Source organism: Triturus cristatus, chromosome 4_1 (genome assembly GCF_964204655.1).
Source record: "Triturus cristatus chromosome 4_1, aTriCri1.1, whole genome shotgun sequence".
In the NCBI taxonomy this organism is placed as follows: Eukaryota; Metazoa; Chordata; class Amphibia; order Caudata; family Salamandridae; genus Triturus; species Triturus cristatus.
Genome location: NC_140585.1, coordinates 417,541,197 through 417,553,882, shown reverse-complemented (window position 1 = coordinate 417,553,882; position 12,686 = coordinate 417,541,197). Strand labels below are relative to the sequence as shown.

At 51.2% G+C, this 12,686-nt stretch overlaps 1 protein-coding gene across 6 annotated transcripts in view; it reads right to left on the bottom strand.

The window, feature by feature from the left end:
- Positions 1-12,686, bottom strand: part of RIC8B (RIC8 guanine nucleotide exchange factor B) — a 462,890-nt gene that overhangs the window by 342,042 nt on the left and 108,162 nt on the right. The window lies entirely within an intron of this gene.

The window sequence follows — 12,686 nt, the reverse complement described above, 5'->3', positions numbered from 1 at the left end:
TTGTTTAATATCTGTTTATTGAGCAACATCAAATGAATAACAAACAAACAATGCTTGTCACACAGCTCCAAAAAAAGAAAAAAAGGGTTGAGGAGGAAATATATGTCAATCAGATAAAGCGTATCCCATACAGACAAATACAAGTGATGATCATGGATATCAATAAAGGCTATGTGGACGGGCAGCAGTACCCCTGGAATCGGGCCAAGGCAACAGCAATGCAGAGAAAAATCATTCACCAGGGACGTAAGTCTCTTGTACAGCCCCATGGGGTGTAAACGGTGTCCAACGTTAACAAAGCAGCATACCAAGGATGAGCAGGCCATGTTATACAGCAGGGAGTCAACCAAGACAAAGTAGCAACCATGGGACATAGCACAGGGCCCCCACCCAATAAGGAAGCACCGACCACTGTACGACAGCACTCAGCAATTTTAGAACAATCAACATGTGAAATTATACTAAATAAACAAAGATGAGAGAGGAAGATTAAATAACAATATCCCCAGAGAAAAAACAAACAAAGGACAAGGAATGAGAAAGAGTAAGCAACAGAAAGAAGAGATAAGAGAGAGCAAGAACAGGAAGGGAAGTGAAATAGAGGAGTGGATGTGCCAGGGCATGACTGGAGGGAAAAGGCCAGCTGCAGATCCCAGCGGAGAGCGCCGGAGCCCTCCAGACTCAATGCAGGTATCTCGCAGACGACAGTATCTATTCGAAAGAGTCCGGGTGTACACCTCTAGAATAAGGCTCTACAGGACTATTAAACAGTTGCAGGGCCCTCAGTCTAGGAGGCATTAGGCGTGAGAGTGTTCCATTTTAGAAAGGTGATGCAATAGGGGGCTCCAGATGCGATCAAAGCAGGTGTCAGTATGGGCAAGACGGGCTGTAAGCAACTCAAGGGTGGGAACATCCCATAGGCGGAGGAACCATGCAGCAATGCTTGGGGGATGGGGCCGCTTCCAGCAGGAGGCAATAGTCTGATGCGCTGCTCCCAGTAAGTGTAGAATAAGATGCCAATGGGCCGAGCTCATTGCTCGCAGTGTACCCGGCCTAATGCCAAGTAGCACCAGGGAAGGGGCAGAAGGGACTGGGAAACCCACAATATCTCTAATATGGCTGAGCACCTCCTTCCAGAACATCGTGAGCTCCGAGCAAGATCACCAGATATACAGAAAATCCCCCCGGGCAACCAAACACCTCCAGCAAAGCGTGGAGGAGTTAGGGAACATCTGGTGAAGGTGGACCGGGGTATTGTACCACTGGGTCATCAATTTATAGGCAGATTCGCGCTGCGGGATACAATGATATGTCTTAGGAATGTCCTTCCATAAGCAATCCCTGTCTTCCTGGGAAACGTCAGTGGCTAAATCCGCAGCCCAACGAGTCTGATAGCAATGTCTCAGAACATACCCCGAGTGCTGAAGAACCGAATAAGTCTTAGAGATAAGGCCTTTAGAACCGTCGAAGCAACGAACCAGAGTTTCAAAGGGAGTAAGACGACGGGTTACCTCACAGGAATATGCGGGGGCAGAAAGCCAATGACGTACTTGATAATATTGTAGACGTTCCTTGTCTGACAAGCGAAAAAACTGCTCAAACATCCGAAGGGTGGATCCATGAAAAAAATCCTGAAGAACTCGACGACCCTCTACAGTCCAGGCTTCAAAAGAGCAGGGCTGGAGCGCAGGGGGAAAGGCTGGATTGCGTGTAAACGGCGTATTAGGAGAGGGGAAAGTCGTGAGACCCCGAGAGAGCGCCGGTCCATCCCATACCTCAAAGACCATTCTCATCGGGGTCGCCAAGTAAGCACTTCGGGGGCGGGAAGAACGTGGAAGCCAAGCGAGATCCCAAAGCGGTCTACAAGCCACCGCCCGATCCATGTGAAACCAGTGTTTTTCACTTTCAGGGACAATCCATTCTGAAATGAAGCGTAGGTGGCAAGCCCAGTAATATTCCATCAGGTTAGGGCAGGCCAGCTCCCCCCGCGATCTAGGAAGCAACAGTATCTTGTGAGAAAATCGGGGGCGCAATTTCCCCCATGTGAGTTGCGCTGTAAAGCCAGGATATCCACACGCGGGGTGGAAGTAGGAAGTGACTGAAACAGATAGAGGATTTTAGGGAGTAGAGACATCTTAACAGCCCAACCATGCCAAGGGAAGCCACTCCCATCGTCGCATCTCATCACGGACAGCGTTGCGAAAACGGGGCCAGTTCGAAGAGGCCCAGGAGGCGAGTGTAGGGGTTAAGTCAAGGCCCAAGAACCATATAGACTTATCAGTCCACTGTACAGGGAGAAGGGATCGAAGGCGCTGGACCTCCAGTTCTAGAAGCATAAGGTTGAGGGCGTGAGATTTCTCCAGATTAATATGGTAACCCGAAGCCGCTTCTGAATCGGCTAAGAGAGTAGCCACAACAGACAGGGAGGACAACGATAACAACAGGTCATCAGCGAAAAGGGAGGCTTTGTGCTCAATAACCGCCATACGGATGCCCTGAATGTCCCGATGGCAACGGATGGCGATGGCCAGGGGTTCGACCACAAGCGCAAAAAGAAGGGGGTAAAGCGGGCCACGGTGAATAGATATGGGGGCAGTGGTAGAGCCATTGAAGCGTATCCGGGTAGTGGGTTTAGCATAGGGGGCCATCAACTTGGATATAAAACCCGGTCCCAAGCCAACCTTCAAAAGGACCGCCCACATAAAGCCCCAATCCACGCGATCAAACGCCTTCTCGGCGTCAAGGGAGACGAAGCAGGCAGGGATGTCTCAAACACGCGCTTTTTCCACTAGGTGGGCAATATGGCGGATGTTATCTGCTCCCTGACGGTGCCTGATAAAGCCCACCTGATTGGGATCAATAAGCCCCGGGAGATGTTGTTCCAGCCTATTCGCGAGGATCTTCGTAAAAAGTTTTGCATCGGTGTTTAGCAGTGCAATAGGGCGAAAGGAAGCCGCCAGAGTCGGGTCTTTCCCAGTCTTAGGGATCAGGACAACCTCAACCTCAACCATGGTCGGTGTAAGGCCCGTGGTAGCCGTAAAGCCATTAAAAATATGGAGAAGATGCTCCCATAGCTGAGGGTAGAAAACTCGATAAATAGAAAGCGGAAGGCCATCCGGCCCCGGCGTCTTACCCATCGGGAGATGCTTCAAGGCTTTAGCAAGCTCATCATAGGTGATAGGTTCATCAAACAACTCTTTAAAGTAAGGGTCAATCGGGTCCCAGGGGCAAGCGTCCCAAAACTTCTCAATCGCCTCCGGGGAGCAAAGAGCCTGAGCGTTCAGCTCCTTATAAAAGGCCATGAGAGTATTGCCCTTTTCTGTCTCTGAGGTGGCCCAAGAGCCGTCAGGGCCTCTGAGCCTGTGAATGTGAGCACAAGCAGTCTGGGCTCATAACCGCCGAGCCAGGCATGCCCCTACCTTCTCGCCTCCAACATAGAATTTCTGCTTACGGTTAACAAGCAGGCGCTCAGCTTTGTTAGTGCAGTGAAGGCGGAGCTGGCCACGCAGAGCCGTTAGACGACGTTTATTAGCGAGCGAAGGAGAGGCATGATCTATTCGTTCCAGTTTTTTTATATCGCGAGATAGGTCATCTTCAACCAGACGGGCCTCACGGGTCCGAGCAATAGAGAAAGAGGTGATAACCCCATGAAAAGTAGCCTTAAAGGCATCCCATCGAACATACTCAGGCGTATCGTCAAGGGTGTTAGTCGCAAAAAAAGATTAGATTTCCTTACGAATATCCGCCACATCTACCGGGTCGCGAAGGGTTTGAAGAGGCAGGCGCCACCGCGGTAGGGGTCATGTCAGACTGCAGGGAGTTGTAACGTAAGCAAGACGTGCGCATGGTCAGAGATAGAGATGTCAGAAATAACTGCCGTGGATAGATCCCACACTAGAGGGAGCGAAACAAAAAAATGATCGATCCGCAAATATGAATGGTGGACGTGTTATATTTAATTACATTTTAATTTGTTATGTTATGTTATATTTAATTTATACAGCGCACGGCTACTCGAAAGTGTCCCGGCGCTAGCTTCAAAAAAGGAAAACAAGGGAAGTGCACACCAAAACCAGACAAAAAAAGCAGAGTTTTTAGTTTTTTCTTAAACAGAAGAGGGTACTGAGTAGCCCGAAATGCCAAAGGCAATAAATTCCAGGCAAGGCCAGCTTTGCGTACGAAGAGTTTCCCCCAAGTCTTTGACGTTTAAACCTGGCGGTCTGAACCAGCAGCTGAGCAGACGAGCGCAGCTGTCTTCCTGGTGTGTAAAAGGCAAACCTCTTCCGCTGATAGATGGGTGCCAGGCCATATAGGGCCCGATGAGCAATGGATAACATTTTGTATTTTAAACGGGCTTCCACTGGGAGCCAGTGCAAGGAGCGCAGGTAAGTGCGAACACTAAGCCTTGATCGCAGGCCCAGAAGAAGCCTAACCACCGAGTTTTGAACAACCTGCAGTTTCTTACCTAAAAAAACAGGGCTGTCCACCAGAAGGGCATTCGCATAGTCCAAACGTGATAAAATGAGAGCGCGGACCACAGTTTTCCTGGCACTACCTGGCAATAGAGGAAGAAATTTCCTCAGAGATTTAAGAGTGCCAAAGCAGGTACCAGCCAGCTTCTTCACCTGTGTCGAAAAATTCAGGTTTTCCTTGAACCAGACGCCGAGGTTTTTTACAGCGCTTTTACTTGTAGTTGGTCGAGGAAAATCCGATGGCCAAAGAATATCTCTAAACTCCGATGAAGAAGAGCCATAAAAAAGTATTTCGGATTTACCTTTATTGCATTTCAGCTGAGCATTCGCCAGCCAATGAAATACTGAGGATAAGCAAAGCTGCGCAACTGCAGCCGAGTCATCATCCTTGGTCCAAGAAAATAGGAGTGGAGTGTCATCAGCATAAGCCATCACTTTAGCCCCCAATGACTCCGCAAGATAAACCAGCGGTGTCATATAAATGTTAAAAAGCAAGGGGCTAAGTGATGACCCCTGAGGCACACCCGTAGTCACCAGCAAAGGCGCGGAGGCACATGGAGGAAGCCAGACATGCTGTGACCGACCCTGGGAATAGAAGGAATAATCTCTGGAGTCCGGGTGCAGGTACCACCATGCATCAACCAGACCCAGGTCCGTAATGGCGTTCTTCAAATGTGCGACATCGCCCCCGAGGCCTGATGCGCCTGTGCCGTACGATCCCATTTGGGGTCCCAAATGAGATTAAAGTCCCCCCCAGGACAATAGGATTAGAGACCGCACGCTGTAACATCCCCAGGTGCTCCCGCAGAGAGGAGGTCGCTCGCCAGCCAGGCTTAAAGAGAAGTGCCACCCTCCCCCCACCCCCAGTCTTGGTTTGAGAACTTGCCCAATATTGGATAGGAAATTTGTGATTAGACATTAGGTGAGTGTCAGAGGAAAGGAGATGGGTCTCCTGGAGAAATATCACATCAGGGTCGTGTTGAGATAAATAGCGCCACACTTGGCGACATTTGGAAGGTGAGTTGAGACCTTTGACATTAAGGGAAAGGAAGGTGACAGTATGGGTCATGTAGGAGAGAGGATATTACGCAAATGAGGGCCAGCAGCCAGCAGGTAGAGGCAGTGGTAGGAGCCTACTAGGGAATAACATAGGCGCATGTCAGGGTCCTTAGCCGACAGGGAAAGACAGCTCTGAGAGCCGGCTAACAAGAAGCATGAATAAGGAAGAGAAATGGATCCCACTTTCAAAAAGGCCAACCCTCCCACCCAGTCCACAGAGATGACAGGAGGACAGAGAGGCAAGGGTAGCCTCAGGAGCCACCAAGCACACCAAGGAGCATGAACCCAACCACTCCGAAACACCAGCCAACCAACCAACCAAAAACCCCCTGCCAACCAAACCTGATGATACCGACCTATGAGCCTGCCTGACACATCCGATAGGGACAGAGGGAGAGGTGGGGGGAAAAAAAGACCAGTGACAGAAAAAAAAGAGAAAGCAGAGAGAACAAACAGGCCAACAGGGCCTCACTATGGTAGAGTCTTAACAGGGCAATCCGGAATCCCGAGGGCGGATCATCCCAGAGAAGTCACTCTCTGATGGGACTCCAACAAGGGGGGATGGTGGACACACATGAGACCCAGAGCCTCCGTCTGCAGCCTCCCATGCAAGTCTGAAAAAGAGGCACTTTGAGGATCAGTCTCTGAGTTCCAGCATAGGAGCCCTACTCGAATGGGCCAGGTCAAAGAGAAAACTGCGAATGTCCCAGCTCCAAAGAGGCTTAATTCGTGAGAGACGGAGAAGCACTCAGGGATCGCACCTGGGCAATGGCCTCCTACTTGGCCTGTGCAGAGTCAATCTCCCTGGATAGACGTCGAGAGCGAGGCGGAAGAACAGTGGACCATTCCGGACGGAGAGTGCCCCTGGGGCGAGCATCGGAGGGTGGAGGGTCCTCGCCATCAGAGTCATTAGGGAGGTGAGAAAGACGCTGCGCCTCCTGCAAGGAGCGGACATTCAAACACCGGCCATCCCAAGAACACATTAACGCGAAAGGATGGCCCCATTGGTATTTGCTTCCAAGGTCTCTCAACGTATCCGTCACGGGCTTGAATGTCTTCCTGCACCAGAGAGTGGAGGGTGCGGGGTCCTGAAATATCTGAACACTGACCATTGTACGAGATCGACTGCACTCCCTGCACTTTGCGAAGGATGGCCTCCCTATCTGTGTAGAAATGGACCAGCGTGATGATGTCAGGTACGAAGTGGGGGCGATTGCGAGGGGAAGGCAACCGGTGGGCCCTGTCGAACATAGGAGGGGGGGTGCCCTCTCCCTCACGGATGGCATGGAGGAGATCCGCAGTGTACGAAAGGATATCTGACCCTTCGGTTCCCAATGGTACGCCTCGAATGCGGAGATTGTTCCGCCTACTGCGGTTCTCCAAATCCTCCTGCTTCAGTTGAAGGGTGATATTCTGGTCCTCAAGCTCAGCAACCTTCTTCCATAGGCCCTCAATATCCTCTGTCCGAGTGTCCATCGTGCGCTCGAGACCGTCCACCCGGTCCCCAAGGTCAGACACCTCCCTATGAATGACTTGCAGCCCAGTCTTAAAGTCTTGGCAAAGGGAGCCAATTTCAGCCTTAATTTCTTGCAGGAACGCTGACATATACGCCTGAGTGATTGGCACACCAGAGGCCGGCACCCCGGACGGCTGCAGGGAAGAGGCATGGTCATCCTGTGTGGCGGGGAGCGTTTTAGACCATAAGGAGGTCACCGGGTTTTCACGGGGGGCCACAGCGTCAGGGTCTTTGGCCCCTCTATGTTTGGGAGGCATGATTGTGATGTGTCAGGCGATGCGTATACAGCTGCAGGGGGACGCCCAACACCAGGACAACGACTGCGCAGTCAGTGCCCCACGTAGAGTCGTTCAGGCTAGAAAGCGATCGAATAGGCCAGGCGCTAGAGCGCCAAGTGACATCAAGCACCCACAGCTCCAAAGCCTCCTGGCATGAATCCGGGAGCTCCGAGCAGCGACAAAGGCAATGCAAGCCACTACAAAGCACCAAGCCAAGGCACTCCCTCGCAGCAGGTTGCTAATCTCAACAGGGCATCAGGACCAAACAAGAGGAGTCGGGCCAATCACAGAGCAGAGGCAATCTGAGAGGACAGAGTCCCAGCGGCGGCAGGTCCGGGGCAGCCCCACACGAGGTCCCAGGGGCCCCCAGCCATTCCAGGCAGTCACGCAGATTCACAGCGGGGCCAAGGGCACCCAAGACATCAGGGCAACCAGGGAGAACAGGGTAGGTCAGAGGAAGGGTGCCAGGGAGCTTATCTCTATCGCTGTGGGCCGGGCAGCAAACAGGGGCACCAGCAGCAGGGCGAGGGATGCGAGGGCCACACAGATATACAAAATGGTGGCGGTGCCGGGGTGCACCACAGAGGAGACCTGCGTCGCACACGGCTGCAATCCCCTCACCCCCCCCCCCCGGTACCTCTGGCCGTTCCAAATCCCAGCAGTCCTCTCTCCCCACTTCGGGTCCGGTAGTCCGTGCAGTCCACAGGCTCCACAGGATGCAGCAGGCCTCAGAGTGCCCTCCAGCCACACGCTGCACCCGGTGATGAGCTGCAGCGGGGGGGTCTCCAACGGATCCAGAATGACTGCCCAGGGTCCGCCGCATCTGTACCGTGCCTCAGGAGCCGAGTCCCGCACTTTAGGCCACTGGAGAGGGCACTCGCCGTTGCGTAGGACTCCCCCACGGCAGCCCGGGAAAATGGCGGCAGACTCCGTCCGGACCTCCGGAGGACGAGAGCAGCAGGCAGCAGGATCCCCGGACCGTGCTCAAAGCGACAAGCAGTGGCAGCAGAGTCCCCCCGAGATCATAGGGGGAATCCGCAGTGAAGGAGAGTAACTGAGGCCACAAACAAGGCAAAAGCAGGAAGCGCCGGAGCGGAGACTCGATGGCAGACGTCTCACTCCAATGCGCGCCCAGGCCACGCCCCCTAACCTTTCCTTTTATTACATGTACGTCACTGCTAAGGTAGGCCCAAGCTAGCCCCATGGGCAGGGTGCAGTGTATGTGAAAGGTAGGAAGGGTGCTGGTACGTTTTACATGTCCTAATAGTGAAATACTGTGTGTAGGAGAGTAGGATCTGCACTTATGTTGCCCCCACTTTTTTTCTGATGTATACACTGGTTTCTGGATATAGTCTGGCTGGGTCCCGGGTAATCAGGGCCCCAGTCTCTCGGTCCTCTCTAAATGACTTGGTGTGCATATTAGATGCACTAGTGATTGGATACTGTGGTACCTTATGAGCCCCTACTATATGGTACCTTAGGTACCTAGGGCATTAGCACTTCACTGGCCTACCAGGGGATGCCACCCCTGGGAAGCATTCTCAATCTGACACCACAGGCCTGCTACTGCAGCCTGTATGAGGTAGTGTTAGCATCCCTCACAGAGATATAAGTTCCTATATCTCACCATGCACACACATATAAACCTATCAGCCACCCCTATGGCAGGCCCTATCAATCCTGAGGGCAGGGTGCGTGGTTTACAATGTGAGGGGGTGCCTCTGCGTGAGCAGGGCCCCTCAGCAGCTACCAGAGTCTATTCTCTATGGCTGTTTGTGGATGTGGTTAAACCATATACTCTTAAGTGCATTAAAATGCTAACTTTGGAATGACTGCATCAAAACATGTCGTGTTTGGTGTCAAACAACTTGGAATCATACCCCCACATCAGTCCATGATGTGGGTGCATGATCCCACCCTTCTAGAGGGGACGACATGTAACACGATAGAAATCCTATAGAGCCCTGACATCACAAAATGGATGCCACCAGCACAGACACTGGGCTGCCCTCCTGCTGCTGACTGAAACTCGCAGTGGAGGAAGCCCAACAAAAGGCATCCTGTCACAGGGAGGTGTCGCAACCTTCCAGACAGGATTTAGTGTATTGGAGCTGGGTGGCTGCACTCCTAGAGTGCTTTGAAGTCCTGCACTGGGGGAGCAGTAGGATCCTCTGTGCAAATGCCAGCTCAAACCGGTTCAGGGGCTACCTGTCCCGGATCTGGCGCGAAACTGGACAAAGGGACGTGGGTTTAACCACCCCCTCCCCTGACCCTCCTAGAGGAGTGGTCATAGAGCTAGTCCCTCCCCTATCTTCACTATAAGATATCAAGCTTTGCCATTGCAAATCAGATAACCCTGGACGACGCTCTACAAAGAAGAATCCTGGCCCTTCGACGTTCCACTACCTTTGGAAGACAGAAGAATCTCCCTTGGAGTCAAGGAGTGACTGTCCTGCTTGGCAGGCATCAAAAACCTTAATCAACGGTTGCAAACTTTCCCTCTCCCGACGGAGTTCAAAGTCCCTGCTGCCCCGGAATGGATTTCCTGACTCGACAGCCATTGTGAGTCCCCAGCAAAGCTGTGGCGAGTAGACTCCATGAGTGACGAGGAACAGCAATACCCGGGGACCGTGCACTATTGTCGAGTGCAAACCCTTCACGACGTTCCACGAATTTGTGCATTGGACCATTTGTGGCCCAAGCCTCCAGCAGGTTTTGCAGCGAAAATCAGAGGTCTACCCCGTCCCGAGTGACCGTGGGCTCCTGTGAAGCATTTCCTGAAGAGGTGCCTTCACGATCCCTTGCCAGTTGGCTTGTGGGTCCCCCGAAGACTTTCTTACCAACTAAAAGGGCTCCCCTGGTTGCTCCAGGCCTGCCCTCACTTACCCTTGCTGGGTGAGTCCCTCAGACCTTGCTGGTCTGCATAACCGACTTTCTTCAGTTCCCACGAGACTTGCAGTTGCCAAGGCTTGTTGGCTCCAAACCGGTTGCCAACACCGCAGTCCGCTGCAGACGTCGTGGGACACTCCGAATCCAGCTGCTGGTCATCGTCGATCCCTCCTGGAACTCGTGAGCGAAGAGTCAAAACACCATCGACGACCTGAAATCACCAGACATCCGTGGTCATCCATCTTCCTGGCTACCGGTCACTGGCAAGTGACTTTGAACACTGTCCCTTCAATTTTCATGTCTTCTGCATCTTGAATCCACCCTTGGATTCCACCGGACATTTCTTCAGTCGACGCAAGCAGCAAGTCTTCTTTGGTCTCCATAGAAAACAGCGACGCGACCTGACACCAAAAGACACCTATGCACCCGGCTTCCCTAGGTGAGGTAACTCGTGCACTCCGGTGCCCTAGTGTGTGTTGGCCCTCGAAGTACTTACCTTGTAAGTGGCTTGCTTGTAGACTTCCTCGAAGTACCCTAGAACTTTAAAAATCAAACCGCGACTTGCACCATTGTAATCAATAGGGAACCCGCGGGTGAGTTCACACACTGCACGCGTCTCCCATGGGCCTGTTACTTACTTGCTAACACTGCAGAAGTGAAGCCCCAGCGATTCCCCAGGCCCTAGGCCTTGTCATTTTGCAAGTCGACATTCTTATACCATTTTTTTTGTATATGGTCTGGTACGCCCCTAGGGCTCCAGCCATATTTGTGCTACATTTATTGTGAAACGTTGACATTTGAATGTGTATCTGGCTTTTAATCTCATAAAGAGATTAGTAGAGTGTGTCTAGTAATAAATACATATATATAGCTGTGTGGTGTCCTTTCATTTGGTAATTCAAGAGATAATAAGGTAAAACAAGCTGCTTTACATTCCTCTGAGACTTCGCCTGAAGGCTGCTCTCCACAGCTACCACTAGGATAGCTTTCTTTAAAAGGTTGTCTTAAACCTATCTACCATAAGAGTCGAATTGGACTGGTGCAAGGTGGCCACTATAACTAGTGACCAGCATATGCTAGGCCAACTTCTCACACTGTGCATTTCATTTTTCACTATTGAAAGGCTATATCTACCATGGGCTTTCATTGGAGCTACATTGTAACATTTTACAAGTGTAACTTTCAATTGGGAACAGCTACAGAATTGGAGTTTGGGCTCCCTGCGCTCAGGATTTAAAAATATATCTTTTAGTGAAGGTGGTTTTTAGATTGTGTGGTTGAAAATGCTACTTTTAAAAATGGGAATTTTCCTGCTTTACTATTTGTGTGCCTCTGGTTTGTAGCTGGATAGGGATGGCTTGTGCATTCACTCTAGACAGTCACATAAAGAGGGGTTGAGGTGTGTCTTCCATATCCTGATGAGTCTTCCTGGGCTAGAGGGGTGGAAGGAGTGGTCTATGGCTGCCTTACACAATGCTGTCTCCATCTCCTACAGTGTGCCTGGCCAGAGCAGGACAGAACTCGTTCTGGTGAGCCAGAGAGACTTTCTTTGAGATGTGTTGCCTTCAAAGGCTAAAAGTAGCATAAGCAGTGGGGCCCTGACCCCAGCATTTTGGAACACTTCAGGACTAAGAGGACCCTGCCAAGAAGAAGAGCTCAAGAGTTGCCAGCAAGGGTATTGCCCCTTTGCTGCCTGTTGCTTTGCTTAGTTGGCATGCAGTTGCTGCTTTGTCTGTGGGCAGTGGAAAGGACTTGACTTATACATGCTCTATCCTGCTTAAGAAGATTCTCTAAGGGCTCAAAGTAAAGATTGCCTCCTGTTAAGAAGTCTCAGAAACATAAAGACGTCACCTACAACTCCTGGACTCCATGGGAGCCCTAAACCTGTCAAGTAGTGACTATGCCAGTTCTGGGCCACTGGCGGTGTTTGCTGAGCTGTAACTGCATGAAAAGGGCTGCAGACACCATCACAGGCATCATGGTCTCTGTTCGCTGGGTGAGCGCAGCACTAACCTCGATGTTGGAGCTACTGTTTTCTGGGAACTGTATTTTTGCTAAAAGTGATATCGTGATGTACGTATGTATGCTGGATTGTCCTTGTTTTGGTCTTCTTTTGGTTAAATATTTACTATTTTTCTAAACTGGAATGGAGTCTTTTTGTGGTGTATTCACTGTGTTACTGTAAGTGGGCACAAATGTTTTACACATTCCCTCTTTAGTTTAGCTCGCCTGCTCTGTTCCAAGCAACCAGAGGGTGAGCACAAGCAAACGTAGGAGTGTACTTTACTCATCCGGATTAAAAGGCAGGGTCCCCACTTGGACAGAGTGTATATAACTGCCAACTAGAGACTCCCATTTCTAACACCCCTGCAATGCTACACAAGATGGGATTGACTTCTGATCCAACTTGTTTTAGGTGTAGTTCAGAGAAGGGTACCTTTTTTATGCAGTATGGGAGTAATCAATCATTCA